Source organism: Sphaerodactylus townsendi, linkage group LG03 (genome assembly GCF_021028975.2).
Source record: "Sphaerodactylus townsendi isolate TG3544 linkage group LG03, MPM_Stown_v2.3, whole genome shotgun sequence".
Classification (NCBI taxonomy): Eukaryota; Metazoa; Chordata; class Lepidosauria; order Squamata; family Sphaerodactylidae; genus Sphaerodactylus; species Sphaerodactylus townsendi.
This window is the reverse complement of record NC_059427.1, coordinates 10,587,458-10,593,816: the sequence shown is the minus strand read 5'-3', so window position 1 is coordinate 10,593,816 and position 6,359 is coordinate 10,587,458.

Below are 6,359 nucleotides of genomic sequence, written 5' to 3'. Positions count from 1 at the left end.
TCTGTGTGTGTGTGTGTGTGTGTATAAAGCATACTCTGCTTTCAAAATACACTTAAGCCACACTATGACTTACGTTACCTATTCAGCTGTTAATATAGCCTTTACAAATAAGGTACCGTATATACTTGTGTATAAGCCGAATTTTTCAGCACATTTTTTAATGCTGAAAAAGCCCCCCTCGGCTTATACTCGAGTGAGGGTCCCACTTACCTGTTCTCCGGTGCAGTGTGGGTGTTCTCCGGTCTCTCCCGCTCATCTGCGGGCGCCTGCAGCCTCTGTGGGTGGTCGGATGACTGCTGATATCACCGCTCTTCTTTTCTCCTGCACGCCGGCAGCCTCTGTGTTGTCCATGCCATGTTGGGCAAGAACCTGCCCGCTTCTGTGTGCTGGTACCTGGGGCGCACCGCATCTTTGTCAGATGAATGTCGGATGCGGCCCCTCTTCTGCTCTTCTCCAGGGATGTTACCAATGATGTAGCCTTTACAGTCTTACCCGTGCTTGGTCACGCCCCCTTGCTCCGCCCAAGCATTGCTGAATACAAGTACCAGTATATCTCTGGTCTTGGACAAACAGTATGTTTATTTACAATACTCAGTCTGCTATATTTTATTTTTTTATTTTCTTATTAACCCCTATCTGGACCCAGATTGTTTTGAGGGGTATCTGTTTTCCATGGTGAAGTCTATCTACCTTGCTGCATTCTATTGCCAATTGATTTTACTTGTTTATATGTATAGTTGCTTGGACACCACTGTTTTTACGGTAAATTGACCTCTTTTAAGAACTATAACTAGGGCTTATTTTTGGAGTAGGGCTTATGGTATATTTTGAGAATTCAATCGCTATGATACGGCATTCTTTTTCAAAGTCTTTTTTTTATCCTGTTAGAAATGGATCGCAATACTTCTAATCCTGGACCAAAACAAAAACGCAGGTCATACGAAGCTGGTTTCAAACTTAAGGTTGTGTCAAGAGCAGAAGAAAGCAGTAACAGTATTGCAAGTAAGGAATTTTGTGTTGACGAAAAACAAGTGAGGGAGTGGCGGAAAATTAAAGCTGACTTGGAAAAGATTCCAAAGGCAAAAAAAGCTCGACGTGGTTCAGCGACTTCATATGGGGCTCTAGAGACTGAATTGCATAAATGGGTTATGGAGTGTCGTCAAAATGGTTACTGCATAACACGCATGGGAATTCGCTTACGTGCCCTTCAAATGGCTAAAGATGACAAATTTAAAACACCAGGCATTGAAAATTTTGGTGCATCAGCAGGATGGTGTCACCGCTTTATGAATAGGTTTGCCTTATGTTTGCGGCAAAGAACAAAAATTTCACAGAAGTTGCCAAAAGACCTTGATGAAAACGTGATGTCATTCCATTCATTCATCATAAAACAAAGAAGGATCCATAACTATGACCTGGGAGATATTGGGAATATGGATGAAATACCTATGACCTTTGATCTTCCAAGCAACAGAACCACAGGAAATGAAAAAAAACATTTCACAGTCATTCTGTCATGTTTGGCTAATGGAACTAAGCTGCGACCTGTCATTATTTTTAAAAGAAAGACCTTGCCTGAAAAGGTCAAATTCCCACCACGAATTACAGTGCGCGCACATATTGAAGGCTGGATGGATGAAGACGGAACAAAAAAATGGCTGGAAGAAATTTGGAACGGACGACCAGGAGCCGCCTTTAAGAAAAAACCATCATTGCTAGTTTGGGGTATGTTCAGAGCCCACACATCTGATGACATAAAAAAATTGGCAAAGTCTTCTCAAGTTACTTTGGCCATTGTTCCGGACGGGCTTACATCTGTATTTCAGCCCCTAGATGTGTGTTTAAATAAACCGTTCAAAGACCGTGTGCGAAAGATGTGGCACGAATGGATGTCATCTGGTCAAGCCCGACTGACAAAAGTTGGAAATCCGATGCAGCCCGACATGGAATTGATAGCAGAGTGGGTTCGTGATGCATGGGAAGAGATTCCAGAGGACATGGTGCAATGTGCCTTCAAGAAATGTGGCATTAGTAATGATATGGACGGCAGTGAAGACAGCGCTTGGTATGAGAACGACAGCAGTGATGGTGATGACTGCGAACTCAGTGATGACGACAATGTCTGTGCTGATAACCTCACACCAGCTACAGCCGAAGCTCTGTTTGAACATACAGATGAGGAGGAGGAATCCAGTTTTGAAGGATTTTAACTCCTGTGTTTTAGCTTGGTTGCTGATTGAGCTAAGGTTTTTGTACTTTTACAGTTATTGTTGAGACCATATTGTTTTGTTGACCCTCTTTTCCATTTACCGAGCTAGTTCACTGTTTTTCTTTGAAATAAATATTCAGAAACATTTAACCTACTGATCCCTCAATTGATGTAATTGTATCAGTATCTATTTTTATTTTTGAAATTTACCAGTAGCTGCTGCATTTCCCACCCTAGGCTTATACTCGAGTCAATTTCCCAGTTTTTTGTGGTAAAATTAGGTACCTCTGCTTATATTCGGGTCGGCTTATACTCGAGTGTAACCAAAAATCTTCTTAATAAATCAGGACTTTGTGGAAAATGTGAAGTGTCTGGGGATTTCTGGGTAAAAAAAATATGAGCAAAATGATAGAGTAAAAATTATGGAGAAAATGGCTGTTGGAAATGGTCGTTTGTTCCAGTGTTTTTAGAATTGTAAGGGGAGGGGGGTAGGCACCCCATTGAAATTTGACTATAGAATCAAAACGGGTGGAGTTAATGTATATGGTTCAGTAGGGGATTAGGAAAAAAGAGATTTGTAACTAGAAAATGTGTTAAACTATTATTGTCAGCTGCCTTGAACCACAAGGATAAATGGTGTGGAAATGTTTGAATAACTCCTTTAGGGGAGTTTTAATTTACGGGACGCCATCTGTATTTTTACCTATATTTTATTGTATTTAATGGAAAGGTTAAAATTTGAGCGCTGCTTTTAAATTGAGGACCAGTACTATAAGTACGGAATTATTTTGGTTTATTGTTTGTATTTTTGTTGTGAACCGCCCTGAGCCCTCCGGGGGAGGGCGGTATATAAACTGAATAAATAATAATAATAATAATAATAATAATAATAATAATAATAATAATAATAATAATAATAATAATAATAATAATAATAATAATAATAATAATAATAATAAAATCAGTAGGAATCATGACCACTTCATCTGTTAATACTCTTAGCTATGGTAGCTGGGTGAAGCCACCATGGTCGATTTCTAAATACCAATTTTATTTTATTTTTTATTTTACATTTTGATTTATCACCCACCCTTCCCCGCAGGGCTTAGGGCAGTGAACAACAATAGTAAACTATATAAAACAGAATAGTCATAAAACATTACAGCATAAAAGCAGCTTAAAACCATTAACAGTAGATGGTGCCGTCTCATACCCTCAGACTTCCCTGGGAGGCCACAGCAACAATTTGATTTCAGTTCAGATCCGGCTGGCAGAACAGCTCCGTTTTACAGGCCCTGTGGAAACTTCAAGTCCTGCAGGGCCCTGATCTCAGGGGGCTTGTTCCACCAGGTAGGGGCCAAGACCATGAAGGTCTTGACCCTCGTGGTGGCCAGCTGAAGATCTTTCAGGCCAGGGACCACCAGCAAATTTTCCTCCAAAGAACGGAGGGATCTTAAGGGGCAATACTGGGAGAGGCGGTCCCACAGGTATGCAGGTCCAAGACCACTCACAGCCTAAAAGGTCATAATCAGAACCTTGAACATGATCTGGTACTCGATTGGCAGGATCGGATCGGAGTAATCTGGTCCCTATAGGATGCCCCAGTAAGGAACCTGGCTGCCGCATGCTGCGTGAACTTCAACCACCAGGTCATGGACAAAGGCAGGCCAGCGTAGAGTGAGTTACAATAATCCAATCTGGAGGTGACGGTTGCATGGATTACTGTGGCCAGGTCGGAATGAGAAAGATACGGAGCCAACTGCCGTGCCTGACACAGATGATAAAAAGCTACCTGGGCTTTTTGTTTTTATGATGACCTAAGAGGAAAGGTGCTGTCCCTACATCTTCCTTTTGGTTTCCAGTGTGCATTTAGGTGGCCGCTGTTGGAAACGAAAGGCTGATCTGATCCTGGAAAACAGTTTGTATGTTTGGGTGAACCAAAAACCACCAATGACATCTCTTGCTTGAACGGTGATGGAGGTATCTGTCTGAGACAGAGGACACCACTTTTGCAGATTATATCCACTATTGGGGGGAAGGGACAGATCTGATTTTACCTCTTGCCTCTGGCTTCCAGTGGCGTAGAAGGTTAAGAGCTTGTGTCTGGGGAATTCAGATTAGCCTGTACACTCCCACACACGCCAGCTGGGTGACCTTGGGCTAGTCACAGCTTCTCAGAGCTCTCTCAGCCCCACCTACCTCACAGGGTGTTTGTTGTGAGGGGGAAAGGGCAAGGAGATTGTAAGCCCCTTTGAGTCTCCTGCAGGAGAGAAAGGGGGGGATATAAATCCAAACTCCTCCTCCTCCTCCTCTTCTTCTTCTTCTTCTTCTTCTTTTCTTCTTCTTCATTTCCACTGAATCCTCCTCATGGAATTGCCACCATTTTGTGCTGCTGCAGTACCCCAAATGCCACCGGAACTGTAGTGTTTGGTGACATCTATGAACACCACATTTTCAGCCTCCAAATTAGCATTAACAAACAAAAGATTTGGGAAACAGTAACAACCAGCAATTGAAACATTAAATGAAAAGATAAAATAATATTCTTGTGCATTTGAGACAATGGGTTGTACTCCAAGAAAGCTTTTGGTAAATTTAAAATGTGTTGTCTTTAAGGTGGCACAAGATGTATATGTTTCGAATAATTAAAAAAAAATAACTTGTAATAGTAAGATGGTATTCTTAAAGTCAGCCAAACCAGTCCCATGACTACTCTATCTGACAAAATGAAGGGAGCTTTGATCTTGCAAACTCATACCCTTTAACTTGAATATCTCCCTGATGCAACTGCATAAGCATAAGCATAAGCATTTATTGTCATTGTGCACGCACAACGAAAATTTACAGCAGCATTCCTCGATGCACACAATTCCAGACTCATACCCCATCCTCACTTTCCCCTTCCTCCACCCATCCCTACACAGCCCCAAACACATCAACACGAAGCCCCGGAGTTCAGCATCGCCACAGCTCTAGAGTAGAAGCTGTCTCTAAGCCTCTTTGTCCTAATTTTTATAGACCTGTATCGTCTGCCGGATGGTAACAGTTCAAAAAGAGAGTGTGCTGGATGAGACGGGTCTCTCAGAATATTTTGGGCTTTCTTTAGGCTTCGGGAATTATAGAGTTCTTCCAAGGAGGGGAGAGGGCAGCCGATAATCCTCTGGGCAGTAGTGATCACCCTTTGGAGCGCCTTCCTATCCGCCACTGTGCAACTGGAGAACCATACACAGATGCAGCATCTGTGGGCATGCAAAAGATTCCAGGTTCAAGCGCTGGCGTCTCCAGTTGTGTAGATAAAATGCTGGAAGTGCAAACCATGCCGTCTCAAAGATAGAAAGGTGATAGATAAGGCAGTACCAGACAGATGGAAGAGGGGAGTTCTTCAGTGAGGAGCCACTCTCCCTTAAGGGGGTTACCATGGGGGTGCCTGGACTTGCATCTCCAAGTAAGATTTTGGACAGGCAAGGGAACAGGCGGCCTTTCGAGGCAATTTCACACAATGCAAAGTCCCCATGTGTCTCTCAGAACTGTCTTCATACATTGGATGAAGGTCTCATAGTAGCCAAGCCCTTTTTTTATTGTATTCACAAGCAAGCTAGTCTATAGTGGAGATATTTAAAGGCCAGCAAGGTACTTTCCTTTCCACCTATACAATTTAACAGCCAACTGTTGTACTCTGAACTAGCTAGAATTTCCAGACCTGAGTTTCTGCATTTCATTGCACACGTTGTCTGGTTTGGGACACCAGTTGAGGTTTATCCATTCCTAAAGTCGATTATTGTACTCACAAGAATTATGAAGTCACCTTACTGAGTCAGACCATGGGTCTATCAAGGTAGTAGCCATTCTGGGGCCTCAGGAGGAACCCGCTCACATTGCCTACTGCCTGATCGTGTTTTAGACTGGAGGTGCTCGGAACAGAACTTGGGACCTTCTGCAGATACTCTACCACTGAGTCATGGTCCCATGCTGCATCACTGCGCCACAGCCCACTCTGCATGAGCAGTGGAATCTGATCTGGTGAACTGGATTTATTTTCCCGCTCCTACACATCAAGGCTTCTGGGTGACCTTGGGCTAGTCACAGTTCTCTCGGAACTCTCTCAGCCCCACCTACCTCACAAGGTGTTTGTTGTGGGGAGAGGAAGGGA